The 27,841-nt window shown below is 43.9% G+C and overlaps 1 protein-coding gene across 5 annotated transcripts in view; it reads left to right on the forward strand.

Moving 5' to 3' along the window:
- Pcbp3 (poly(rC) binding protein 3) overlaps positions 1-27,841 on the forward strand; it is a 230,443-nt gene that overhangs the window by 90,375 nt on the left and 112,227 nt on the right. For 3 of the 5 annotated variants that reach the window (XM_047564155.1, XM_047564157.1, XM_047564156.1), the window contains one exon: positions 8,968-9,047. The exons of the other annotated variants lie outside the window; for them this stretch is intronic. The gene's annotated coding sequence lies outside the window, so the exon portion shown is untranslated. The remainder of the gene's footprint in view (positions 1-8,967; positions 9,048-27,841) is intronic. 5 annotated transcript variants of the gene reach the window in all.

The raw sequence follows: 27,841 nt of genomic DNA on the forward strand, positions 1-27,841 counted from the left end.
AGTCCCCACACCAGGCCAGGGACAGCAGCAAGTCAGGGAATCGAGAGGAAGCTGAGTGACTCTGGCTGCGATGTGCACCTTGTTTGACTGGGACCAGTGTCCTCTGTCATGGTGTCCCCATCTCCCTTGACCACATCTTACTGCATGTGCCTCTCAGTGAGTGCTGGAGGAGGGCTGGTGTCCTCTGTCATGGTGCCCCATCTCCCTTGTGTCACAGTACATGTCTCTCAGGAAACCCTGGAGAAGGGTCTCAGGACTCTGCCACCCATGTCTCACATTAGAACTTACAGAGGCCCAGGTGGTTTGATTTTTTTGCTTAAATCAGTGAAAATGTGGGTAGATGGAGAATAAAATGTGTGTGCTTAATCAATAGCTTCCTCGTGCTAGGATGCTGTCAGTTATAGGCTTCATGGAGGCCCTGCTCTCGTACATGCTTAGCCATGGATCTTCATGCTGTCTGTTGACAGAATTGTCTGCTACTTTACAGTATAGCTGCTCTTGTTGCCCTGAATCAGGATTTGAATTTGTAACATTGAGCTTTTCTGTTGTTCATGTCTAGTAGATTATGTATTTTGAGGCCAAGAAAATGGTAACTAACATTCCACACAGGATTTCATGTTCATTAATTAACTAAAATTTTATGTCGGGCACGTGATGGGTACTCACTGAAGACTTAGAGGTTCTTTAAGATTTAATATTAATAAGCAGTTTAGTGTGGGGGGTGGCTTAGAAGTGAGTGTAAGCTTAGAGCATTCTCAGAGCACCCTTTTTTCCCAGATAAGGGGCAGTACCATGAGGAGTTTGGCTGGGATAATAGCCATTATCAATGGAGAGTCTACCTGCTGTCGCCAGGCTGGCAGGAGAGTGGGGGAGGAACTGGGAGGAACTGGGAGGAACTGGGAGGGCCCACCCAGCTGCCAGCAGCCAGCATGTCACCCAGCCACTGAAAAGGCTGGGGTGGCCAAAGTGGAGTGGGCAGGGAATCAGCTGTGCGTAACGAGAGAGGTACCACCACTTGGGCTGTAGACGCTAGACTCCTGCACTGGCTCAGATGAAATGTGCACGCCTTATGAATCTCCACAGCCCACTTGACTAGAGAGAGATCATCCTAATAGTTCTATTCTTGTTGAAATTTGTTGTGTTGAAAGCCGCCTTCCCTCACCCAGAGGAGAAGAAATTCTCCAGGCCCAAATGGCTTTACCAGTGAATTTTATGAAGCAGTTAAGGAAGAAACATTTAAAGAAGAAATAATGTCAGTTCTCCATAAACTCTGTCAGGAAGTTGAGAAGGAGGTAGTATTTCCTAAACTATGAGACCAGAAATGCCCTAATAACAAACCCAAGCAAAGATTTTGGAAAATAAGAAAACTGTAAGTTGATATTTGTCATGAACGTACTTGAAAACATTCTAACAAGATTTTAGCAAATAGAAATTTGAAGCCTAGAAAAAAGAATTGGAGTTTATCCCAGGAATACAAAGTATCATTTATGCTATAAAATTAATCAGTATAATTCGCTATATTAACAGACTGAAGATGAAAAACAGTGTCATCTTAGTATATGCAATAAGAGCATTTGACACAGTGCAACATCTATTCCAGACAAAGATTTTCAGGAAACTAGTGACTGGCATTCATGAAAAGTGAACAGCTGATATCATATATAATGGTGAGACTGAGTGTGTCCCCTGAGATTGGGTAAAGGCCAGGAAGCCTCTTACCTCTTCTATTCATTATTTTACTGGAGTTGTTAGCAAGTTCTGTAAGACAGCAAAAATAAAGAGTCATCAGAATTAGAAAGGAACAAGAAGTAAAACTGCCTTTATACTTATTAGCCAACATGTTTGTCTCTGTAGAACATCTTGCAGCCAGAACAAAACTACTGAAGCTAAGAATGAGTTTAGCAAGGCTAGAGGATACAAGATCAATGCATAAGAACTGATTGTACATCTCTGTCCCAGCAACAGATAGTTAAAAATTGAAATAAATTTTCAATGGCCTTAGAAATGGAAACACTTAGGGATGGGCAGGACAAAAGATGTACAGTACTTGAACATTGAAAACTTTGAAGTTATTGCTGAGAGAAGTTACTGAAGACATAAATAAATTGAAAGATAAGACAGTATTCATGGTTTGGAAAACAGTACTACCAAGGTGTTAACAAGCTGATCCGCTGAGACCGTGGAACCCAAAACAGAATCCCAGCAGGCGTTTGCAGAAGTGTGGCATTGGTGCCTTTTGATTTTATGATTTACTATAAGCCACAGTGGTCAGAACAGTGTTGCACTGATTTTAAGACAGGCAACAAGATCAGTGGGTTAGATTTTAGAGTCCAGAAATTGATCTTCACATATATGGTCAGTGACTTTACAGCAATAGTACCAAGGCAGCTTAATGGGGAAAGGCTCAATTGTCTTTCCCCTGCAAAGTGATGGTGGAACAGTTGTATATCCCAATTAAAAAAACAAAACAAAACACACTCTCATTTATAACCCTCATCATATATAAAAATTAACTTACAGTTGATCAGAAATCTCATTCTAAAACTCAGAACTATACAACGTCTAGGAAAGCACTATGAGACATTTTTTATGACCTTATGATCTTGCATTAGGCAAGGTTTTCTTAGTTACAAACTTTAAAGCATTATCCATAAGATATGCAGGTGTATAGGTCGGACTTCTTCACTTCCAGAAATCTTGCTCTTCAGTGGACAGGTGGAGGTCTCTTCTGATCAGATTCTGAGTCCCATTCATGACTGGGGAGCAGCATGAACTCCAGCCCCAGGGCAGGTGGAGGTGGGTGTTTGCCATGTGCTTTCACAGGATCCTTCTTTACCTGGGTGTAGCCCGCCTGAGAGCCAGACCTGTGTCCAGGGAGCTTGTTTTTACCAGCAGACACCCTGTGACTCTTGTCTGACCCCTGCCTAGTTTATTCCTACTGGGACAGCCACTCTCAGGGAGACCCTGACTGGGAGGGGAGTGAGGGCAGGACGTGTGGGCAGGGGAAACAGAGGAGGCAGTGAAACCAAGTACATAAAACAGCAGAACTGGCACCCCTGGCTGGCCAGTGGGAAGGCAGAAGCCATTCAGGACATGTGGATCAGCAGGTGGGGGACAAAAAGACAGAGGGAGAGTGGGGACCCTTGGGCCAAAGCCTTTTGGGTGTGCCTGGTGTTACCTAGGCAGGCTTCCGTCAAGGAGTTCTAAGTGATGAGTTTAGAGCAAGCAGGTACGAGCTCCGTGGGGTTGCTCTATGACTGAGAGGTCCCTGTGGGGTCACTGTGGCATATCTGGGCAGTGCACATTCAGTGTGGGGGTCAGTGGGGCCAGTCAAGTAGGTTGTATACAACTGTCCCAAAGGGAGAGGGTCACAAGGAGGCAGTTATGTAAGGCAGAGCCCTGAGTGATCACCTTGAGGAAACTAGGGGAGGCAGAGAAGTAGAAACTGTCCATGGGACCCAGTTCTGCCTCTGGAATGAGAGAGCTACCCTACATCCAGGATGGATGCAGAGGCCATGTAAAATTATAAGAATTCACTACACACTGCTAAGGGATGGAAAAGCAAGCCACAGACTGAGAGAAAACACAGGTAAACTGCATAATTAATGTATCCGAAATGTGTAAGAACTCTTAAAATGCAGTACTGAGAAAATAAACTAAAAATGGCTAAACGTTTGAACATCCGTTTCACAAAAGAAGATATGTGACTGGCAGATAAGTTCATATGTGCTCACTCTCATTATTTACTGGGGAAATGCAAATAAAACTATAGGAAGACTCCACTCCTTTGACTGATCATGGTGAATTTGGACAGGGCCAGGCATCTGTCACACCCTCTGGGGAGGTGAAGTGCTACCACTGCCTTGGAAACATTTTGGCAGTCAACTCAATAGCTTCTTAAATCCGTATACACCAGCTCTGCACTGCTAGGTATTTACCAAGGTCACTGAAGCAAATGTCATACAAAGCTTTGAATGGGAATGTTTGCAGCAATTTTTTTTTAATAGCTAAAATACTGAAAACATTCCAAATGTCCATCCTTGCATGAATGGGCATATAAATTATGGTGTATCTATCCAAATGATGAAATACTGAATGAACTAATGATGCACATAGTAACATCGAAGAATCACAGAGTAATTATGCTGAGTATGAGTAGCCAGATCAAATCCCATTCATTCCATTTATGAACTTTTAGAGTAGGCAAATTCTGTAATGTCAGAAGGCAGACCAGAATTTTGTGTCAAGAGGGGAAGGGACAAGGCTGCAGATGTCCCAGGGAACACTTGAGGTGGGCCTGTGCACCCAGTCTCAACTGTGGTGAGTTTCATTGGTGTATACATGTTAAGACAGCAATTCATACATTTAAAACATGTATTTACTATATGTCAGTTTTATCTCAAAACTATTCTATTTTATTTCGTTTTGTTTTTCCAAAAAGAAAGCAGAACTCCCTTTGGAGCAAGACTGCATTGTGCAGAGCCTCAACCACTTTCAGCCAGAGTGAGAAATTCTGAAGCTAAAAACAGGAGCTGAACAAAAAACTGGTAAAACAGATGAGAAATAGACCCAGCTATTTTATGTGATTGCGCTGTCAGATAAGGACTTTAGAAAATCAAGATTAATAAGCTAAAAAGGAGGAATTGATGCAGAAATATTTGAAAAGATGAAGAATTTCAAGTGGAAACATAATCTTTAAAACAAATCAAATGAACACTCTAGAATTGAGAAGAATAGTTTCTGGAATTAATGACTCACCAGGCATGTCTAACAGAAGACTGGACAAAGCAGAAGACAGGCACAGTGAGCCAGGAGGCAGTTCAGTGTGGTAACTCCAGATGGACGCACAGGAGGAATAAAGGGAAAGCCTGGCAGGGTGTGTGAGAGCCCCGGGTGAGTCCCAGAGGCTGACGTGGCTGTCCTGGAGGAAGTGAGGGGAGGTAGACAAGTGTTAGAAGGGATCAGGGCCATGCCTCTTCCAGAGTCAACCAGTATCAGTACCCAGGTTCACAAAGCAGTCTGCACTGCACAGAATAAAGACGTTCACAAAGAAGCAAAACAGATCTTTCACATCTGAGCATAAAATGATTTGACTCTTGAAAGCTAAAGACAAAGAGAACATCTTAAAAGCAGCCAGGGTTTAGAATGACCCATTGCTCTCCCCAGAGCCACAGTTTCTTCCCAGCACAGTCTGTGCATGCAAGTGGAACTGCTGTGTTGTTCACTATGCACCTCTTCAATTTTGCTGACTGATAACTTGTTTTTTTCTTTTTCCCATCACATGGTTGGAGTTCCAACCAGCAAAATACAAACTTCCTTTGCATTATGCCTGTATCTGTGACCACTTTTCTCCACAATTGGGCTTCGAAAGCTATGCCAGGCCAGGCATGGTGGCACATGCCCATAATCCTAGAGACTTGGGAAGTGGAGGCAGGAGGATGGCAAGTTCCAGGCCAGCCTGGGCAACTTGGCGAGGCCCTGTCTCAAATAAGAAATAAAAAAGGTTGAAGATGTAGCTCCGTGGTAAGGCACCCTGGGGTGATTTCCATTTGTCAGTGTTGAAAGAAAAAGAGCTACACCAAGTTTTGGACACAATATTTTCCCCACTCAAGATAGTGACCATTAATAAAATATATTAAATATATTAAGTAAGTAAACTATGGAGTCATATTGCAGCACCATGGCTTCAAAAAAGGAGACAATCACAATATTTCACTGAGCCACTTCCACCAGAACGTGTGGAACAGATGTGCCTGGGCCCCATATTTGGATAGCACCAGAGAGGCCTCAAGTGTGTGCCTCTTGCAAGGGAGGCTGAAGGGGACCAACTCCTGCAGTGCATCGTTACAAGTGTACTTTGTGTGTTTCAAAGTATTCTCACTCTTGGCCACTGCTTTGCTCTAATGAGGCCGTGCTGAGCTGAAGCTGTATATGCATTTGCGTGCAGAACAGCCACAATCTTCAAAACGTTGTATAAATTGGTGGTGAAGATAGTGCAGAAATGAGAATGTGAGCACCATGACCAGTGAGATCACCCTGAGTCTCTTGTACATTTTCCCCAGCCAGAGCCCCTGACGTGCCCCTGCTCTTCCTTTCGCTGGTAATATCGGCCTTCCTTGCATTGCATTTTATATGAAAACTTGCTTATTTGCTTTTGAATAATTAACTTTTATCAACTTGTGTTCATTGCTCAATCCATTTATTTTTCTCCCTATGAAAATCATTCATCTCTGGTTGAGATTGAACACATCCTAATTTTTTCATTAAAATGAGTGGGAACATTTTTTCTCTCGTAGTAGGATTCTCAGGACCAGTCCTAGTCCAGGTGACAGCTCCGCTTCATGGAGACACTAGGTATTGTCAGACTGCTACATTTGAGGCAGTCTGGTGGGTGTGTCTCTACTGGCATATCTTTTTTTTCCCCCCCTTCGGTCCTAGGGATTGAACCCAGGGATGCTTAAACACTGAGCCATATCCCCAGCTCATTTGTATATTTTATTTAGAAACAGGGTTTCGCTGAGTTGCTTAGGGCCTCGTTAAGTTGCTGAGTCTGACTTTGAACTCTCGATCCTCCTGCCTTAGCCTCCTGAGCTGCTAGGATTACAGGTGTGAACCACTGAGCCTGGCACTTGCAGATCTTTGATTCCTAATGGGACTGAGCACTTTTTCATGTACTTATTGGCCATTTTTGTCTCTGTTCTGTGAAGAGCTTTTCTTGGTTTTATCCATTTTATGTTTATGTCTATGGTATCTCTAAGGGAGAGCAATCCACTGACTCCAAATGTTTCCACCATAATTTTCATGCTAGAAAAAAAGTGTAGTGAAGTGTACAAAATCCATAGAGAAAGAAAACAGTTTTCTCAATAATACATTTCAAACACATGAGAACTTTGGGAAAGTTCATGATTTTCATGGGCCCTATTGAAAGAGTGCCTTAAAATAGGAATGGAGGAGGGGAATGTCCTGGGAGGATGGGCAGTGACGCCAAAGCAGTGTGCAGAGCCGTGGGAAGTCAGGGTAGAGGACAGGATTCCAAGCCGGCAAAGCCTCATGCAGCAGCAGCAGCATGGTGCTGGGCATAGGGGCAACACATTCGGCCTTGTGTTCCGTCAGCCAGTTAGTGCGTAGGGGTTTAGGAACACCATGCGGGGAGTTCTACTGGGAGAACCAAAATGGCTGGATAGGGTCAGCATGCCTGTGGACAGAGGCCAGAGCAGGCTTCCATACACAGCACTGAGATCCATGAGCATCAGAGACAGACTCGCTCAAATGAATATAGTTGTTAATAATTAAAATGATACGATGATACTTTTTGCTTCTTGATTAGTCAAACACAAAGATGTTTGGGAGGTGACTCCAGGGAGCATGCTATGAGGAGTGGTACTCAGCAGCTCTGTTGGGGTGCGATTTGCAGAGACCTGTATGAGAAGATTCCAGTAACACCTCCTGAATTAAAAATGCACAGTATTTCACTTCTTGTGCCAAGGTAGCTCTCAATGTGCTGATTCAAAAGAATTCTAAGCTGCATTGATTGTAAAGGACAAAGACACCAGCACTTAACTCCTACATGTGTAGAAAATTTCTGGGTGGAACCACCATGGAAAGTGACCATGACCTGGCTTTGTAATAGTAGGAAAGTCTATATACATCATTTTTTTACATTTTACCCTTCATATTTAAATACCTGTCATTTTGAAAATTTATGAAAGTCACCTAAGGCTGAGAAGAGTTTTGATACGTATTATGGTAGTGAAAGTCTTGTTAAAAAAGAATCTACACATGTTGCCTCATGGGATGCTAACATTATTTAATGACAGAAGTCTGAAGCATGAAGTGAAGTAATTAACCCCAGCTCAGGAGTAGAGCAGAGCAGTGGCTGTCCTGGCACCTGTACTGCTCCTATAGGGAGGAACCCAGAATACAGTCATTTAAGAAGCTGTGAATAGCCACATGTCCCAAAGTTGATCCCTGCCCTCTGATGGGATTATTAGAAGCCATCTCCTGCATCCCTCCCCAGTGTTCTTGCTCCCGAGAGACAAGTACCTGCTGGGTGGGAGGAGCTGGTGCTGGTTTCTGAGAGTGCTGCCTCACACTGAGAACCATTAGCTATGCAACACTCAACCACCTGCTTTCCCTCTCAGAACCTGATCCTCTTCCATAAAAGTCCTTAGTGGCCATAGTGCCTACTTCTTACTCTGGTAAATATTAGGTGTGTATAATAAGCATGAAAATCCTTGGAAATAATAGAGTGCATAATTGTTAGTTTCCCCTCCTTTTTAAGATTTTGTCTGTTTATATAATCCCATGTTTGTCTCTTGAACACCATCCATCAGTTGTGATTTGGAGAAGAACTAGATCTTGTTTCTCCTGAGTTTCTGGAAGTATTTTCTGCAACCTAGATTCTATTGAGAAGTTCCCAGAGAATAAGATACTCCCTGTCAGCTGGTTGCTGGTGGGTACTGGCTGTGCCAGGTGGGGTTAGTGTCTGTCCTTGGGGTGGGGCCTTGCTCTTGTGTCACTTTACTCCTCTAACAGCTGCCGGCCTTTGGCTAGGGTCTGCAGCTTACTGGGGCACCTGTGACCCTTCCCAGACACGTAGCTGAATTTGAAAGATGCACTTCTGCTGTAGCTGAGGTGCAGACTATTGTGACAGTGCAGGTCAGAAGCCTGACATACAGAAGGCTCTGAGAGACAGCTCAGGTTATGCTTGTTGCCAGCAAAGGGGCAGGGCAGAGCCAGGCATGGTGGCATCATCAGGGAAGGACCATGCACTGTCTCTTCATGGGTGCGTTGAGCCTGTGTAACAGTGTCCAGCAATTGCTAATGGGTGCAATACCAAATTTCAAGTAATGTGGTTTTGTGTGAATCGAGTTGAAAGGGGTCAAGTGGGACATGGTCTGTGTGTCTTAGTGTTGGCCTTGCCAGGTTCATTGGGTAATGTGATGCTTTTCCCTTGCTTTTTGGTAGATGGACAGTGTCTCACCCTCGGGGAGCAGGTGGGCTGGCAGGACAGGCGTCCCCAGGCCGGGAGAAGGAGGCGCTCCCAGGTACTCTCAACTATCCCTGCTGGTGACCTACCTGCCCAGCCCTTTCCTGTTCCAGATAATGGCCACCTGTGACCCTGCCTGCTTTGACCTGCTTTGCCAACCTGTGCCCACCTGTGCCTGCCTGTACCTGACCTCGGCCCAGATCTGTACCCTTCCTTTTCCTCCTTAACTTGGGCCTCACCTAGTTTCTGATTGCTGCCTTTTCTTACCTACTTCTTTTTGAGGTTCTGTTCTTAATCTTGAATTGCACTGGACTCCTATTAACACCCCCTTGCCGTGCCATGTCTCAAGGGTTCCTCAAGGAGGTGATGCAAGGGGCCTTGGGTGCTGCTTGCTTCTCATCTGCTTATTTCCAATAACAGGGAGATTTGTAGGAAATGAGAAAAAAAGTTTTATTCCTTATGTAACACGATCTGGAGTCTGAGGTGACTGTCACTTCTTATCCACACAGGGTGTCAAGAGTTCTTTATTTGCCCGTGACAATTCTCAGGTTAAGAACATAGTAGAGGTAATGAGATGCTTCAGAGAATTGACTTGAGCAATTCTAAATGAGGCTGGAAGAATTGAATTCATACCCAGGGTCAGTACATTCATGCAGCCAGTAGTAACCAGGCTCTCACTGATGGTCAGAGCCATCAGTGAGGATGCTGATGGGTCCATCTCCATAGACAGCCACCCAGAGTGGACTTCACCCCTGAGGAAAGCAGACGGTGACAGTCTCAGCAGATTCAGGAAGAGGGACACCAGGAAGGTGTCCGAAGGTGTGGGTGCCTGTGTCTGAGGGCATGCATGTGTGCATGTGTGTGTGCACAAGCATGTGGGTATGAGTGTGCACATGTGTGTGGCACACGTATACTTGTGAGTGAATTGTGAGCCTGGGCATGGGTATATGCATATGAGTGTGTATGTGCATTTCATGAATCTATGTGCATACACATGTGGGCTTGTTTGTGTATGCACACGTATGAATATGAGTGTGTGAGTGTGCCTGTGTTTGTGAATGTGTGTGCATGTGCATGTTTGTACTTTTGTCGGCTTGTGTGTACGTGCTTGTGCATGTGCATGAGTGTGCACACGTGTGAAGGTGCACAGTGGGTGTTTCTGTCCCAGGTGCAGGCCTGGAAGGGGAGAGGCAGGACTTGGCTGCAGGGCTCCAGGCAGTCACAGGTGGCCTCCACCAGGTTTGGACTGGGGAGGGCAGAAGCAAAGGCACATAAGGAGAGAAGGACAACAGGCACTGGAGCAGCTGCTCTAGAGAGTTTTACTACAAAGGAAAAGAGCAGAAGGGGAGAAGGAAGCCAAAAGAGGTTTCCTTTGAAAGTGGGAGAAGCAGCAGCTTGTCTCTGCTGGTGCTGTGCAGAGATGGGAGGAAGAGGCCGCCCACTGAGGCCAGCATGCAGGTGCAGGCTGGTGGAGTCCACCTGGGTAATCCTTCCCTGAGGGCTCCATGGATCATCAGCTTAGAGTGGGAGTAGGGAGGACTGAAGATAGATAGAGGAATCAACATGAAATCTGTTTATTCGCCCTTTTGGACATATACCAAAAGTTTCAGGGTAATTTGGAAGATTTGGGGGTGTCTCCAGACCAGGGAGGTCACACTTGTGACTGCATGTGGCTGTGGCGTGTGCTCAGTTGCTTGTGTTTTCTTCTGGTTATATGCTTCTCTGTGGCCTAGGCATGGAACTGATTGAAAATGACATTTTAACAGGGTTGTGGCTTTGAGCAAGCAAGGACTAGGAGGTGGATTGGGGCAAAGAGATCCCAACATGAGTGGGAAGAGGAGGCAAGGAGGAGCTGATGGTGTGCTCTGGGCGGAGGGACAGGAGAACTGAGAAGGTGGAGGGACAGCAGGAGGCAGATAACCACACCTGACTTCTTTTCCAGTTGTGAGTCAATCACACTCAAAATAGGATACAACCAAGAAAAAATTTAAAAATACACCAACCTTTTAAAGTTAAAGAATACTAATAGTACTTGGTTTCCATGGTAACTGCCAGCCATGTAACTGCACATATAGTGTTATATAGTGGCACAGGGCAATTACAGACAACAGGGAAATTGCAGGGTAAGTTTTAAATAAATACAGAGTGACTACATGGTTAGGTTCTGCTCCTGAAAGTGATGTGCAGTTCATTTCCGGGCCTGAGCTGCATGCAGGAGCTGGGCCCTGTGCCCAGTCACCAATCTGGGGCAGGACCAACTCCTGGCTCATAGCCTTTCCCTTGCTTCAGTCACATAGGGGTGAGTCCTGTTCCTCTTTTGTGCCTGTGCCTTGGGCAAGATGCCCCCAAGCGCACCCAGTGTCTGTGGCACCTTCCCAGGGCCAGGCTAGGATGCATCAGGTGCAGTTTCTGTGCAAGGCTCAAGATATAGATGTCAAGGTTAGTGTAGTTAATCAGGACTTAAAAGGTGGTACACCTTGGTCTCCTGGTAATTGTAACAGGATAGAAACTGTTGTCACTGAGCCAGAATTCCTGGAAAAGACAGAATTAAATCAGCAGGCCCAGCAGAAATGTGTGACATGCTTGGAGACAGGGATAACTGCAGTCAGAGGACTAGATGAACTGGTTAATTATTAAGAAACAAACATAATGTTTGTGAAATCAACGGCACAGAAGACACGGAGAGGCCTATCACATGTGAGAATAAAGACCACGACATGGCCCCAGGTCAGTGGACTCAGGAGTGAGCAAGGATGAACCCCTTCAGTGTTCTGCAGCAAACTTCAGGGATGTGCACAACTGACTCGTGCTGAGAAGGTAGGCTTTGGACCAGGGCATCAGGAAGTGTGCCCAGCCAGAACAGCTCCAGAAAGGAAGAGGGAGTCACTTGCAGAGGACAGAGTGTTGGCACGTACATCCCAGGACTCTCATTCCTCATCCCCTGCAACACCAGAGGCAGGTAAACAGCAGGTAAACAGAAAAATCTAGGACAAGCCAAGCATGCCTTTCAAATGCACAATTGTGGACACGTCCAAGAGCCGTCACATGCTTCAGGAGAACCAGCAGCAGGAGAAAGAAGCTCCTGGTGCAAGAATACTCAAGCAACAGATTTAAAGGCACATGAATGACTCAGGTAAAAGAAGACTGCTCCCTCAAAAGAAAGAACTAAAGATTTGGGAAAGTAAAATGGAACAAACAGGTGACTTGAATCACAGATTGGACAAAATGAAGAAGGAATCAGTGGTTAGATGAAGTAGTCAGGTCTATTCAGAATGTAGACCTGCAGCACCCAGAGCTACTCCAGAATGCAGACCCAGAGGATCCGTAAGTGGAGAGAGTGAGAGAGAAAGTGAAGTGACTGAAAGACCCCTGCTCTGTAGAGTAGAAACTGAGAAGGAGAGAACAGAGAAGATGGGAGGGAAGGGAGGATGATGAAAACGTGCTGGAAGAACATCTTCCAGAGTGCACCTGAAGACTGACCAGTGACCCCGGGAAGCAGGAAGCCCAGCTGCAGGACATTCCAGGACGGAGCTTCAGAATGCTGTTGGCTTGGAGAAAACTCCAGAAGTGTTCAGCAGCAGGGGTGTCAGGAGGGAGTCAGCCTCTCTGCAGAGGCCTGGCTGTCAGCGGGCACCAAATTCCACAACTCGTGTTGCAGATTTAATTGGAATACTATCTTCAGGGAACTTGAGGAGAAGTGATTCCAGACCTGTGGTTTTGGGCATAGCCAGACTAGAATTCAAACCGAAGGGCAAAAAGTAGATGTCTTCATCAGAAAGTGAAGGACTCAGAGGTTGCCAGCCTCATTCTGAACACCGACAGATGGAAAAAGCCATCTGCAAAAGAGGACAGGTTTTACTGTTGAGTAAAGCATCCAGTGTAACATGGACTGATCTGATAATTGGTGATGTATATCATGTGCAAATTAAAATAATAATAGAAATAAAAATCTATGTGTTTGTGCTTAGATAGTAATGAGGAGAAAAGTGAAAGTTCACTAAACTCCAGTTCTTCTCCAGAAGATTCTGTCGATACTGCTCGGGTCTGCAGTATGAAGTGTGCTGTCAGTGTGTAACAAGGTACCAGCAGAGGGATAGCACAAGGCGTATCACTTCACATCTCATTGGGGAAATCATGGGAACAAAGAAAACCTGATCAGTTCACCAAAAGGCAGAGAAGAAGGGAAAATATTAGGAATCATAAAAAATATATAAGGCAAGAAATCCCATGGGCATAGTGCAAAGGTGGGCTAAATGTTTGTATTAAAAGGTAGAATTCATATTGTCTTAAAAATGACCTGGAAACAGAAAATGTGTTTGCTGGAGGGGCACTAAATAAATGCTGACCACCAGAAGGCAGGAAGGACTGAGGGGCTGTTGTGAAGGAAAAGTAGGGAGCACCACGTGGGAGGAAGTGCTCCGCCTGGGGAGTTGCAGTCTCCAGGGAGGTGAGATGGGCGAGCTTTCACACACACAGCCCACAGCTGTGGAGTCTGTGCGCAGAGGTCGGCAAGCCCAGTGCCATGATGGGAAACCTCGACTGACAAAGCCAGAGGAAAACCCCCACGTCCCACAGAGTCACCAAAGATTTGAACAGCATCCTTAACAAACTGTTTTCAGTGGAGGATATTGCCCCTGCCCTGCCTTCCTCTCTTCCTTCCTTCCTTTTCAAGCATACCAGGACCTTTCACAAGTGTATCTGCCATGTATTTGATGTTTTTAAACCTTAATTTACAAAAGCAGAATTATAACGTGCAGTAAGATGGAAAATAACCACAAAATGATAGCCAGAAATAACCCAGACTACATTATACACTGAGAAATTTTGGAATGCTTTTAAATAAAGCATAAACTGTTTAAAAAATAATGAAAATAAGAGAACATAACATGTCAAAACACGAGGGCTGCTGCCAAAGCAATTCTCAGAAGAAAATGTTGAGAAACCAAAATATTTAAAATAAATGAACTAGCCATATGACTCCCAATGTTAGAGAAAGAATTACAAAATAATTCAAGTCAAAGTAGGAAAATGAATGAAGATAAAAGTAGAGATGAGTATAGCAGGACATGAAATTTGTTGCTTGGTGTAATAAATTCTAAAAAAAAAGGTTGACTTAGTCAGCTTTGCATCCCTATAATAAAATTTTACCTGACATAGTCTGTTTATGAGGCAAAGAGAAGTTTATTTTGTCTCATGGTTCTGGAGGTTCTAGTCAAAGATTAGGTGGCACCATGGACTTGGGCCTTGGTATGGCATAGGGGCAGTGCACATCAGAGCAAGTGCCCATAACTCCAGCCAGAAAGCAAGGAGACAAGAGGACTGTCCCTTTGAGGACACAGCCCAGGACCTGAGGACTTCCCACCAGGCCCCACCTCCTGAAGGTACACAGTTCCTTACAGTACTGCCCTGGGACCAAGCTTCTCCTGTGGACCTTTGGGGAACATCCTCTGAACCATACCAAGGGTCAATAAAGTACATAAGCCTTAGCCACTTGTGTAAGGGGTGAGGGAGGTGAGACTTTCTTTAACACTTGGCAAACCAGAAGTGGGCACCACTGCAGACAGGAGCTATTAAAACTTTAAGAGACTGCTGTTTGCCACTTCTGAGTGAAATGAATAAATTCCCTGAAAAATGTAATCATAGAAACTGCCTCCATATAATAAAGGAGATCTAATAAGATGTATCACCATGCTTGGAGGTCTTCACTCACACTGCACAGGACATCCTTAGTGGGCAGAGTCCAGCACCTCCTGGAGAAAATTTAAAGGTCTGGACACCATTTTAGAGTACAGAAGAAAGCAAAAAGACCCCAGAATCATTTTACAAGTTCAGTAACATTGTGACATAAAAGGTGTGCAAATGATCTTTAAGAAAATCTGTAAGTAACTATATCATCTGAAGCTAGATGTGCAACCACAGGTAGATATGGGCAAATTGCAGCCAGCTGTGAGTGGTTTTGTGTGTGTGTGTGTGTGTGTGTGTGTGTGTGTGTGTATGTGTGTGTGTGTGTGTGAGTGTGTGTGTTTTGTTTTGCAAGGAATACTGGGGATTGAATCCAGTGGCACTTTACCACTGAGCCATGTCTCCAATCCTTTTTATTTTTTATTTTGACCCAGGGTCTTGATAAGTTGCTTAGGGCCTTGCTAAGTTGCTGAGGCTGACCTTGAACTTGCCGTCCTCTTGCCTCAGCGTCCTGAGTTGCTGGGATGACAGACATGTGCCACCATGCCTGGCTCCTTTTTATTTGTTCTTTTTTAAATTTAAGAACAGCTTTGTTGAATTATGGTTTGGAGGTCCAGCTCTATCTGAGCTTGGTACACTGTTCATGCATGTTATCACTTTTCTTGAATTCGCATTACTTTGTTTTCTTTTTGATATCTACAAGTTTTCTTTTTTTCATTTAATTTCCTCTTTGTTTTTGAAACATTTTCTCTTCTTCCCAATTCTTCCTTGAGTTCTATGCCATTGATTTTTGGTTTTTCTAATTCTGATTTATATTTTTTCATCTCTTCATTTTCTTATTGTCTTTTAACCAATTTAAAAATATTAGGCTATATAGTTTCTGTATTTATTGTTAACTCATCCTTATGGTGTGCTGCTTGTCTGTAGAGAGGTAATTTTACTTCTTATTTTCTTGTTTTTAAAAAACACTTTGTATGGGATCTGACTTCATATGGAATTTGCTTTTCCAAACTTCTCAGAATGGAGCATTTCCAGTTCTACAGCTCCATTATGCCTTCTTCTGTGACTTTCAGGAAGGGTTAGACTCTGAGGCTCCAATGGTGAGTTCAGAATGCATCTGGAAGTAGGGCTGGGGAGTGGGTGGTTGAGAAGCAGGAATGGTTTCAGTCAGTGCTGATGTTCTGTTTCTGGCAACTGTGCTTGATTGGATGTTGTCCTTTTGAGCACACCCTGCAAAGTTTGGGGTAGAGGAGTGTGAGGGTTGCTAGTCACACTCAGATGGTCTGGATCTGTAGAGAAGAGTGAGTGGGTGTGTGTGTGGACACAGCACCCAGGCGGGCCACAGTGCAACAACTGGAGAAGCTGCCTGAGGAGGTGTAGACACTCTTGGTAATACCTGCAGATTTGAGATTACATCCACCAACAAGTTATCAAGTAAGTGCATGAAATGGATTCTTCAGTGGAGAACATGAGGACCCCTCCTTGGGTCAGCTCCTGCAAGATAGAGGGAGGAAGTGGTGCTGTCACTGCCCCTGGTGACTGATCCAAGGTGGCTAAGGCCCAAGGGTTCAGGGGCATGTTCCTCAGGGGTGACCTAGAACCTGAGGGTGCTGGGAGCCAGGTTGCTATGTTTGAGTTTCTCAAGAACTTTTCTCAAAGTGGAGTTTTAATTACAACTATAAATGCCTCAGAGTATACACTCAATAGTACAATAAGCAGAGGCCGGCAGCCTGTCTGGTGAGCCCAGGAGGCCCAAGGCCCAGGTGGGGGCAGTGTGCATCTCAGCCATGGTTGGAGGGTCGGGGCTGTGTGGGGATACTGCAGCGGAGCACAGCAGTGGTTCTTGGGGTCCTCTGTGGGATCATGAGTGTCTGCACGTGGTTGGAGGGTGGAGGCTGTGTTGGAAAGGCATGGAGGTGGGAGGCAGGGCTACCTCAGGAGAGCAGGCTAGACCAGCAGAGGCTTTACCATGACTGTTGGATTTGCTGCATTTTTAATTAATATGCAAATGTTTCTCTTGAATCTTATGAATTCTTTGTAACTACATTTCTTATTTTCAACAAAGAGTAAAATGTCCACTCTACATTGGGCAGTCGTAATTGAAAAACAAAAACATTTATCGTGTTGTGAAAGTTTTTGTTCTGATTCTTTAACTTGTCAAGATGTTCACTGAGAGTCCCTTGCAGGGCCACTGGAAGCAGCTGTTCAGAGTGTCCCCCACCTCGCCGTGGCCACCCTGCTGCTCAGGAGCCTCCTCTCCCCACTTTCAACCCAGGAGGGCAGGCGGCTCTCTGGGTGCCAAGCCCACCTTTACCTAGTGGTAGTGACTGTGCCTGTGTTTTTCATTTATGCTGCTGGCTGGGGTTTGCAAATAAGCATTGAATTTTGTTTATATTTTGCCCTTCAGAAAAGCTTGGCCAATGACCACAGTTGTTTAATCATTTCTTATGTTTAGATATGAGGTGTCCCCCAAAAGCTCATGTGTGAGACAATGCAAGAAGGTTTAGAGGTAAAATGATCAGATTATGGGAGCTGCAACCTAATCAGTGCGTTAGTCCCCAATGGGGATTGACTGGGTGGTAAGTGTAGACAGGGAGGGTGCAACTGGAGGAGGTAGTTCACTAGGAAAGTGTCTTTGGTGTATACATTTTGTCCTTGGTGAGATGAGATGTCTCTCTGTCTGTCTCTGTCTCTTTCTCTCTACTTCCTGGTGTGATGTCCTGAGCTGCTTTCCTCTGCCTTGCCCTTCCACCATGATGTTCTTCAGCTCTGGCCCAGAGCAATGGAGTTGGCCATCTATGGATTGAGACCGTGAGCACCAAATAAATTTTTCCTCCTCTAAAATTGTTCTTGTCAGGTGTTTTGGTCACAGCAATGAAAAAACTGACTAAAATGTTCCTTTCCCACTGGGACATGAGGGTGACCCTTTGCTTAGATTTCTGTCATTTGCTAGTGTTGCCCTCCAGGTGCAGAGAGCTAGACTCTGGTCACCTTACCATTCCCAAGAAGTGACCCTCAATCATAACTCTGGAGCAGGTGCCTGCATGTCTTTCATGGCTGGAAGGACCAGGCATGTTGTGCTGCTGCTCATCCTTGCACCTATTTGCCTGGCAGCAAGGTGACTTCTGTCCTCTCTGTCTCACCTGTGCATGTAGGAGTAGCACTGAGGAAGCCTGGGAGGTGGAGAGTGCATGGGTGGGATAGAAATGCTTAGGGAGGTCAAACTCTCCAGCCAGGGGTCTGATGGTCATGAAAATCTCCATCTCTCTTTTCTTCAGGTGGGAGAATCTGAGGGGAGAGTAGTTCACACTGACACCATGTTGCTAGAGATATTTCTTCACCCTGGCCAGGGAGCAAGTGCCCCCCATCTGAGGACCAGCAGCGGTCAGCAAAGACTCCCTGTGCAGAGGCAGCTGCCAGTGGCTGACGTGGGCAGACCAGGGACCCTTCACACACTTGCAAAGTGTAGAGCTGAAGGGGCAGCTGCTCTTTATTCACAGAACAGGAAATGGAGCCAGGTCCCGAGTCACGTTGCCCGGAGTGCAGTGCTCATGTCTTCCTTCCACCCTACCAGTGAGCAGTGAGCCCTGCATTGTCCAAAATGCTGCCTGCCGAGTAGTGGGGTGAATGTGTTCCTCATGCTCTTCTCTGTCTCTTTCATCTCCTATTTTTACTTTAGAATTATATGGGGAAAATAAAACTTAAATTCCTCTCATTTGTATGGCACTTTGCAAATTACAGAGTACTTTTCACAGCCCTGAAAGGTGGGTATTTCATGGTCTCTATTTAGAATGAGGAGCTGGGGCTGAGAAGAGTTGAGTCACAGGATTAGCTGAGGGCAATCCAGTGGAGGGTCCTTTCAGAGCAGGCTTCTGAGGGGCTGGGGTCCCAGGCTGCAGGGTCACCAGGCCTCCCTGTAGGGTCAGAGGGCAGCCTGCATCTGAATCCTATTCCCGTCTCCCTTCACCCAGAGCTGAGGTGTGGGCCCTGACCTCTGAATACCTGCTCCTAAGATACCCTGCATCCTCCAGCACTCCAAGAAATCCTAGCAGTGTTTCTTTGTAATTTTTCTGTTCGTGTGCACTGACCATTTTCCCTTTGGGAAAGTCAACTTTTTAATAAAATTGATTTCTAGGAGTGCTTTTCTTTTGCAATTTTCTGCTTTTGATATCCTGCATATACATGTCTTCCTCCTTGCATAGTTCTATAAATATTGAACAATTTTTTTGTTATAGTTGTTTTGTTTTGCATTTTTCTCCTTATCTAGAATTTATTTTGATGACTATGGATCAACATTCAGGCAAGAACACAGTTCCCACTGCAGGCATTTCCAACAGAGAACCGAGTCCAGGGATTGATTGGACAGGTGACAGCAGGTGGAGGGGTAGAGGGGATGAGGAAGGGAACCGGGGAGTGCGGGTTCCTCACTGGGATCAGAGTAACCGTCGCTCTGGACTGGAACCTGCCAGCCTGCGCCAGCTGCTGGTTGCAGGGCACACAGTTGACTCTGAATCCTGAATAAGGCAATGCAAAACTCTTCGAAAAGAAGCTGCCTCACCTGCCACTGACACTTCTGCAGCCAGTCAGTGCCAGTGAGTGTCAGCAGCTGTCTGCACCCTGTACAACCCAGGGGAGGAAGTTCCTCTGTCCTCCTGCCTGGGTCTCCCTCCAGTATCTCCTACTTGAGAAGCTAACACAAAGTCAGCAGGTGAGCCTTGTGGGCAGAATCCCGGGGGGACCAAGATTCCTGCCCCTGGTGCACAGGCTTGCATAATTTCACCCTCTTTGGAATGGGTAGGACCTGTTGACATGGTGGGACATTGTCACTGCCTTGGTTAGGTCATGTTAAATGGCAAAGGCATGACCTTGAGTTAATCACAGGTAAGATTGTCTGCATGGGCCTGACCTAATTACATGGCTGTTTAGACACAGTCTAGAATTCAGAGATGTTTGGAAGTCCCAGGTGGGAAGTGTGAGGAGCACTGGACACAAGGTGGTTCTGTACTACTGGCTCAGGGACAGGCCTATGTGGCAAGGAGCTGGGCATGAGAGTCTTCCTCGGGTGCAGGGGCTAAAGGCATCAAAAGGTGTGCAGGCTTGGGACAAGGCCCCATGTCCACCTGGGATTATAGGCCTGGGACAGGACCCCGCCTCCAGCTAGGGCTTTAGCTAGTCTTTTGAGATTTATGTCTGGAGAGCCCCGGGCTGTACATGGGTGATTTGATTCTGTTTTCAGCTTCTAGGTGGTTGGTCATTCACTGGGAAGCCACATAGTGCACAAGCGAACCTCATAGTGTAGTTTGCAGACCTGGGGCCACAGCAGCACAGCAGAGCAGGTGTAGGGAGGAGACTGTGGAGATGTGCCCTGAGTGTGGAGAACCACGTTTGCTTTTATGTTTGAAGGGTTGGCCAGTTGTCTCAGTGCCATTTTACAATCAAGCAAAAGTCCCTCTACCAATTTGAAACGCACATTTTCCATGGCATGTACATATGCTCACCCTTTTTGGAGTATTCTCTGATACTCTCTCTGGCATTTATCCATTTCTAGAAAACCATCTTTAAGACCCATCTCACTGGTTTTTTTCTCCAAAACTTTTGTTGATTTCATGCCTTTGCTTCCTGATGAACTTGGGATGTTAACTTTCTATTACTATAACAAATGTGTGAGACAAGCAGATGTTTAAGGAGGAGAATATCACTTTGGTCTTGGTTTCAGCCATGACTGACTGACTCTGTGCTTCAGGGCTGGCAGTAAGGCAGCACTTGGTGGCAGGAGCACATGGCAAAGGAAGCTGCTCACCTCGAGACAGCTGGGAGGTAGAGGCAGATAGGAAGGGCCGGATTCCTGGATCCCCTTCAAGGGCACAGTCGGTGTCCTCACTTCCTCCACTTGGCCTGCTCGCAAGAGGCTCCACCACCTCCCAGTAACACATGGCCCTCAACATGTGGGCCTGGGGACACTTGTCCAAACTATGGAATGAGAGTTTTGGCTCTCTTGAAAAATATTTTTTTAAAAAACAGTTGCATTTGATTGGTAGAAGACCAATCAAAATCCAGCTGTTCTTTTTAATAATAGTTTTCAGTATTTATTAGTATTAATGTTGCAAGTGACGGTTTTCCAATTCAGGTCCATTGATTAGAACATGGCTTCCCTGTGGTTATGGGGTGAGGGATCACGAGGAGCTCCCTGTAGGCCCCCCGAGCCTCACCTGGGCTGGCTCCTCTCCTGAGGGTGGGGCACAGAGCCCACCCTTAGAAGGATTCTCCTCCCTCAGCTCTCCCCTCTGCCTCAGGGTCCAGCAGGATCGAGAACCCCAGAATGGTCTCCAGGAAGAGCAAGAGGTGTCAGCCGCTGTGTCTCCAAGGCAGGCACAGGCATGCTGTGCCCTCCCCAGAGCAGGCAGGGTGCCACAGTTGGCCTGGCAGAAGGAACAGGGTCACCATGTCACAGGTTTTGGTCTCCTCTGAAGGCTAGGTTTGATGGCTAGCAGTTGGCAGCGCTGCTTCCTATGGAGTGAAGCTCTGAGCAAGCCTTCCCTCCCAGGCCAGTGCAGCTTCCAGCTGAGATGCTGCGTTGCCATGCACACCTGTGGTTTATGGTATTCCAGGAGAAAGGACAAAGGCCACAGACCTCGTTTCTGCTTGGAAGTTGTAAGATGTACAATCAGAATGCTAATTTGACAGTACTGCCTCCACCTGGGAGCAAACCTAGGCGGCGTGGTTTCCCACTGGGAGGAGCTGCCACATGCTTGGCCTTCTGCTCCGAGTTCTGTCTGAGGTGCATCTCAGAACTCTGAGATGGACTTTTTCATGGTCAGTTTGTCACCAGCAGCCTGCCCCAGGGACCCTGACTGGATCCTGGCTGGCTGGATTTGGCCACCAGCCTGCCAGTACAGGAAATAGAAACAAAAGCCAGGTGATAGGCATATGTAGATCTAGCTAGCCAGAGCATGTGTCAGTATTATCTGTCCTCAGCAGAAGTATGGAATGCAGGAAAAGAGGTATCAGGAAGTCGCTTTTCATTTCAAAGTGGGTCTGTTTCAACACCCCCCGCCCTATTTAGTTCATCCATTCATCTCTGAGGGGTTGGAGGTCCAGGCATCTGGCTGGCAGTCCCCTGTTGTACGGGGGTGCAGATACCAGCAAGGAGGCTGAACAGAAGCAGTCAGATGCTTACTCCTGAAGGGCACGTACTCAGTAGCTCTGCCTGGGAGAAGGGCTTTAGTGGTGGTTTGCGTAGGTTTGTCAAGTGACTCATGTGATCACCCTACCCCTCTCCCCCTTCTCTGACTGATTTCCTCTGAAAATATCCCTGATTATTTGCCAAGCATTTTGTCCCACAGCATAGGAGCCATGTCCCATTCCTTGATCTGACTGGTCCATGTTAAAGGAGAAGTAACAGTTTCTGAGTCAGCATTAGAATGAAATAGGAATTTGGGGACAAATAAAAAGAAAGATACACTGAGTCTTAGAAGTACCCATGAACTTTTGGAATGCAGGAAATGACCACGCATCCTTGGTCTGTGTTCTTGCTCGCAAAAAGTAACAAGGACCGTGCACAAGTACTAAAACATTGGTATGAAATTGCACAGCTCTGTCCTGACTCCACCTGTAGCTCCTGTTTCTCTATTAGTATTAACACCCCAGACCAATGGCTTGTGCCTCTCACTCTTTTTTTTTTTTTTTTGTTCTAATTGGTTATACCTGACAGTAGAATGCATATTGACACATTGTACACAAATGGAGCATGATTTCTCATTCCTCTGACTGTACATAGTGCTGAGTCACACCAGTAGTGTGAATCATACATGTATATAGGGTGATAATGTCCATCTCAATCTACCATCCTTCCCATCTCTACCGCCCCACCCCTCCCTTCACTCCCCTCTGCCCAATCCAAAGTTCCTTCATGCTTCCCTACCTGCCCCCCTCCCCGCTGCCCCACTACGGATCAGCATCCACTTATCAGAGAAAACATTCAGCCTTTGGTTTTTTGGGATTGGCGTATTTCACTTAGCATGATGTTCTCTAATTCCATCCATTACTAGCAAATGCCATAATTTCATTCTTCTTTAAGGCTAAGTAATATTCCACTGTGTTTATGTACCACATTTTCTTTATCCATTCATCTGTTGAAGGGCATCTAGGTTGATTCCCTAGTTTAGTTATTGTGAATTGAGCTGCTATAAACTTTGATGTGGCTACATCACTATAGTATGCTGATTTTAAGTCCTTTGGGTATAAACTGAGCAGTGGGATAGCTGGGTCAAATGGTAGTTCCTTCGCAAGTTTTCTGAGGAATCTCCATGCTGCTTTCCAGAGTGGTTTCATCCATCTGCAGACTCACCAGCAGTGTATGATGGTGCCTTTTCCCCACATCCTTGCCAACGCTTATTGTTGCTTGCGTTCTTGATAATTGCCATTCTGACTGGAGTGAGATGAAATCTTAGTTTTGATTTACATTTCCCTAATTGCTGGAGATGATGAACATTTTTTCATATGTTTATTGATTGATTGTATTTTTTCTTCTGTGAAGTGTATGTTCACTTCCTTAGCCCATTTATTGATTGAGTTGTTTGTTTTTTGTTGTTAAGCTTTTTGAGTTTTTTTTTTTTTTTTTTTTTTTTTTTTTTTTTTTTTTTTTTTTTTTTTGCGGTGCTGGGGATAGAACCCAGGGCCTTGTGCATGCAAGGCAAGTACTCTACCGACTGAGCTATCTCCCCAGCCCTTTTTGAGTTCTTTATATATCCTGGAGGTGCTCCATCTGAGGTGTGTGTGGTAAAGATTTTCTCCCACTCAGTAGGCTTTCCACATTATTGATTGTCTCTTTTGTTGAGAAGAAACTTTTTAGTTTGAGTCCATCCCATTTATTGATTCTTAATTTTATTTCTTGCACTTTAGGAGTCTTGTTAAGGAAGTCATGTCCTGAGCTGACATGATGAAGATTTGGGCCTACTTTTTCTTCTATTAGGCACAGGGTCTCTGTTCTAGTGCCTAAGTCTTGGATCCACTTTGAGTTGATTTTTGTGGAGGGCGAGAGATAGGGGTTCAATTTCATTTTGTTAAGTATGGATTTCCAGTTTTCCCAGCACAATTTGTTGAATAGGCTATCTTTTCTTCAATGTTTGTTTTTGGCGCCTTTGTCTAGTATAAGATACCTGTACTTATGTGGTTTGTCTCTGTGTCCTGTATTCTGTACCATTGGTCTACAGGTCTGTGTTGGTGCCAATACCATGCCATTTTTGTTTCTGTAGCTCTGTATCATTGTTTAAGGTCTGGTATTGTGATGCCTCCTGCTTCACTCTTCTTGCTAAGAATTGCTTTGGCTATTCTGAGTCTCTTATTTTTCCAAATGAAGTTCATGATTGCTTTTTATATTTTTATGAAGAATGTCAGTGGAATTTTAATAGGAATTGCATTAAATCTGTATAATACTTTTGGTAGTATGGCCATTCTGACAATATTAATTATGCCTATCCAGGAGCTTGGGAGATCTTTCCATCTTCTAAGATCTTTAATTTCTTTTTTCAGTGTCCTGTAGTTTTCATTGTAGAGGTCTTTCACTACTTTTGTTAGATTGATTCCCAAATATATATATATTTTTGAGGCTATTGTGAATAATGTAGTTTTCCTAATTTCTCTTGCAGTGAATTCATCGCTTACATATAGGAATGCATTTGATTTATGGGTATTGATTTTTATATCCTGCTACTTTGCTGAATTCATTTATAAGTTCTACAAGTTTTCTCATGGAAAATTTTTTGGATCTTTTAAATATAGGATCATGTCATTGGCAAATAGTAATAGTTTGAGTTCTTTTCCTGTTCGTATCCCTTTAATTTCTTAATTCTGTCTGATGCTCTGGCTGGAGTTTCAAGGACAATGTTGAATAGAAGTGGTAAAAGAGGGCATCCCTGTCTTGTTCCAGCCCTTAGAGGAAATGCTTTCAGTTTTTGTCCATTTAGAATGATGTTGGCCGTGGGCTTAGCATAGACAGCCTTTACAATGTTGAGGTATGTTCCTACTATCCCTGGTTTTCCTAATGTTTTGAACATAAAGAGGTGCTGTATTTTGTCAAATGTTTTTTCTGCATCTATTGAGATGATCATTTGATTCTTATCTTTAAGTCTGTTGATGTGATGAATTACATTTATTGATTTCTGTATGTTGAACCAATCTTGCATCCCTGGGATGAAACCCACTTGATTGTGGTAACTAACTTTTTAATATGTTTTTGTATGTGATTTATAGAATATTACTGAAAGTGTTTGCATCTGTGTTCATCAGGGATATTGGTCTGAAGTTTTCTTTCCTTGATATGTCTTTGTCTTTCTTTGATGTGTCTTTGGTTTTGGTATCAGGTTGATAACTAGCCTCATAGAATGAGTTTGGAAGGGTTCCCTCCTTTTTTATTTCATGGAATAATTTGAGGAGTAATGGTGTTAATTCTTCTTTGAAGGTCTTATAGAACTCGACTGAGAGTCTGCCTGCTCCTGGGCTTTTCTTGGTTGGTAGGCTTTTGATGGCATCTTCTGTTTCATTGCTTGAAATTGATCTGTTTAAATTATGCATTTCCCCCTGCTTCAGTTTGGGTAGATCGTATGTCTTTAGAAATTTGTTGATGTCTTTGAGATTTTTTTATTTTATTTGAGTACAAACTTTCTAAATCGTTTCTAATTATCTTCTATATTTCAGTATTGTCCATCGTGATATTTCCTTTTTCACATGAATATTAGTAATTTGAGTTTCTCTCTTTCTTAGTATAGCTAAGGGTTTATCAATTTCAGTTTTTTTTTTCAAAGAACCAACTTTTTGTTTTGTCATTTTTTCCAAATGTTTCTTTTCATTGATTTCAGCTCTGATTTTAATTATTTCCTATCTTCTACTGCTTTTGGTGTTGATTTGGTCTTCTTTTTCTAGGACTTTGAGATGTAATGTTAGGTCATTTATTTGTTGACTTTTTATTCTTTTAATGTATGAGCTCCATGCAATGAACTTTTCTCTTAGCACTGCCTTCAGCATCCCAGAGATTTTGATATGTTGTATCAGTGTTCTCATTTACCTCTAAGTATTTTCTTATTTCCTCCCTGATTTCTTCTGCTATCCATTCATCATTCAATAGCATGCTATTTAGTCTCCAGGTGTTGGAGTAGCTTCTATTTTTTATTTTATTATTGATTTCTAGTTTCATTCCATTATGATCTGCTAGAATACAGGGTAATATTTCTGTTTTTTTGTATTTGCTGAGAGTTGCCTTGTGGCATAGCATATGGCCTATTTTAGAGAAGGATCCATGTGCTGCTGTGAAGAAAGTGTATTTGCTTAATGATGAATGAAATTCTCTATAAATACATCCATTAAGTCTAAATCATTGATTGTATTATTTAATTCTATTGCTTGTTCAGTTTTTGTTTGGAAGATCTCTCCAGGAGTGAGAGAGGTGTGTTCAAGTCACCCAGTATTATTGTGTTGTGGTCTGTTTGATTCTTGAGAAGGTTTGTGTGATGTACATTGATGCTGCATTCTTTGGGGCATATATATTTACGTTTGTCACATCTTGTTGGTGTATGGTTCCCTTAAGCAATTTGAAATGACCTACTTTGTCCCTTCTGACTAACTTTGATTTGAAGTCCACTTCGGGGCTGGGGAGATAGCTCGGGACTGGGGAGATAGCTCAGGACTGGGGAGATAGCTCAGCTGGTAGAATGCTTGCCTCACAAGCACAAGGCCCTGAGTTCGATCCCCAGCACCGCAAAAACAAAACAAAACAAAACAAAAAAAAAAACTGAAGTCCACTTCCTCTGATATGAGGATGGAAACATCTGCTTGTTTACGTAGTTCATGTGAGTGATATTTTTTTCCCCATCCTTTCACCTTCAGTCTGTGGATGTCTTTGTCTAGGAGTTGAGTCTCTTGGAGACACAGCAGATTGTTGGATCTTTTTTTAAAAATCCAATCTTCCAGTCTGTGTCTTTTGATTGATGACTTTAGGCCATTAACATTCAGGGTTATTATTGAGCTATGATTTGTATTCCTGGTCATTTTGGTTTAATTTTGGTTTTTAACTTGACTTAGTTTCTCCTTTGATTGACTTTCCTTTAGTGTAGTTCCTCCCTTTGCTGGTTTTCATTTTTTTTTTTTTTTTTTAATTTCCTCCTCATGGAATATTTTGCTAAGAATGTTCTGAAGTGCAGGCTTTCTAGTTGTTAACTCTTTCGACTTTTGTTTATCACAGAAGGTTTTTATTTCATCTTCAAATCTGAAGGTTACTTTTGCTGTATAAAATTCTTAGTTGGCATCCATTTTCTTTCAGAGCTTGATATATGTTATTCCAGGACCTCCTGGCATTGAGAGCCTGAGTTGAGAAAACACCCCGGATCCAAATTGGTTTACCCCTATACATAAGTTGATTTTTTTCTCTTGCAGCATTTAAAATTCTGTTCTTGTTCTATATGTTAGCCATTCTCATTATAATATGCCTTGGTGAGGGTCTGCTGTAATTTGTACATTTGGAGTCCTGTAAGCCTCTCAAAGTTTGATTTTCTATTTCATTCTTTAGATTTGGGGAGTTTTCTGATATGTCATTAAAGAGATGGTGCATTCCTTTGGTTTGTATCTCCACGCCTTTGTGTATTCCAATAAATCTTAAATTTGGTCTTCTCATGTTATCCCATATTTCTTGGAAGTTCTGTTCATGGTTTCTTACCACCTTCTCTGTTCAGTTGACTTTATTTTTAAGAATATATATTTTGTCTTCATTGTCTGAGGTTCTGTCTCCTAAGTGGTCTAGTTTGTTGGTGGTATTTTCCATTGAATTTTTAATTTGGTTTATTGTTTCTTTCATTTTGAGGATTTCTACTTAATTCCTTTTTATAATCTCTGCCTCTTTTTTGAACTAATCTTTCACTTCCTGTATTTTCTCTCTAATACCATTCTTTATTTTGAAGATCAATCTATGTACCTTCTAAAATCCTTCTCTGACATTTCTTCTACTGTATTTCTATGAATTCTTTTGTTGAAACATCTTGGTTTGTTTGAGGCAATTTGTTTCCTTGTTTTCTCATTTTGTTTGTGTGTCTTCCCATCTAGTGATATGGAGCTGAGGCAGCATAGATTCTACCCTGTAGTCTTATAGTATCCCTGAAGGATTCCAGTATCTCACATTTAAGG

The sequence above is a fragment of the Sciurus carolinensis genome, chromosome 9 (assembly GCF_902686445.1).
Source record: "Sciurus carolinensis chromosome 9, mSciCar1.2, whole genome shotgun sequence".
In the NCBI taxonomy this organism is placed as follows: Eukaryota; Metazoa; Chordata; class Mammalia; order Rodentia; family Sciuridae; genus Sciurus; species Sciurus carolinensis.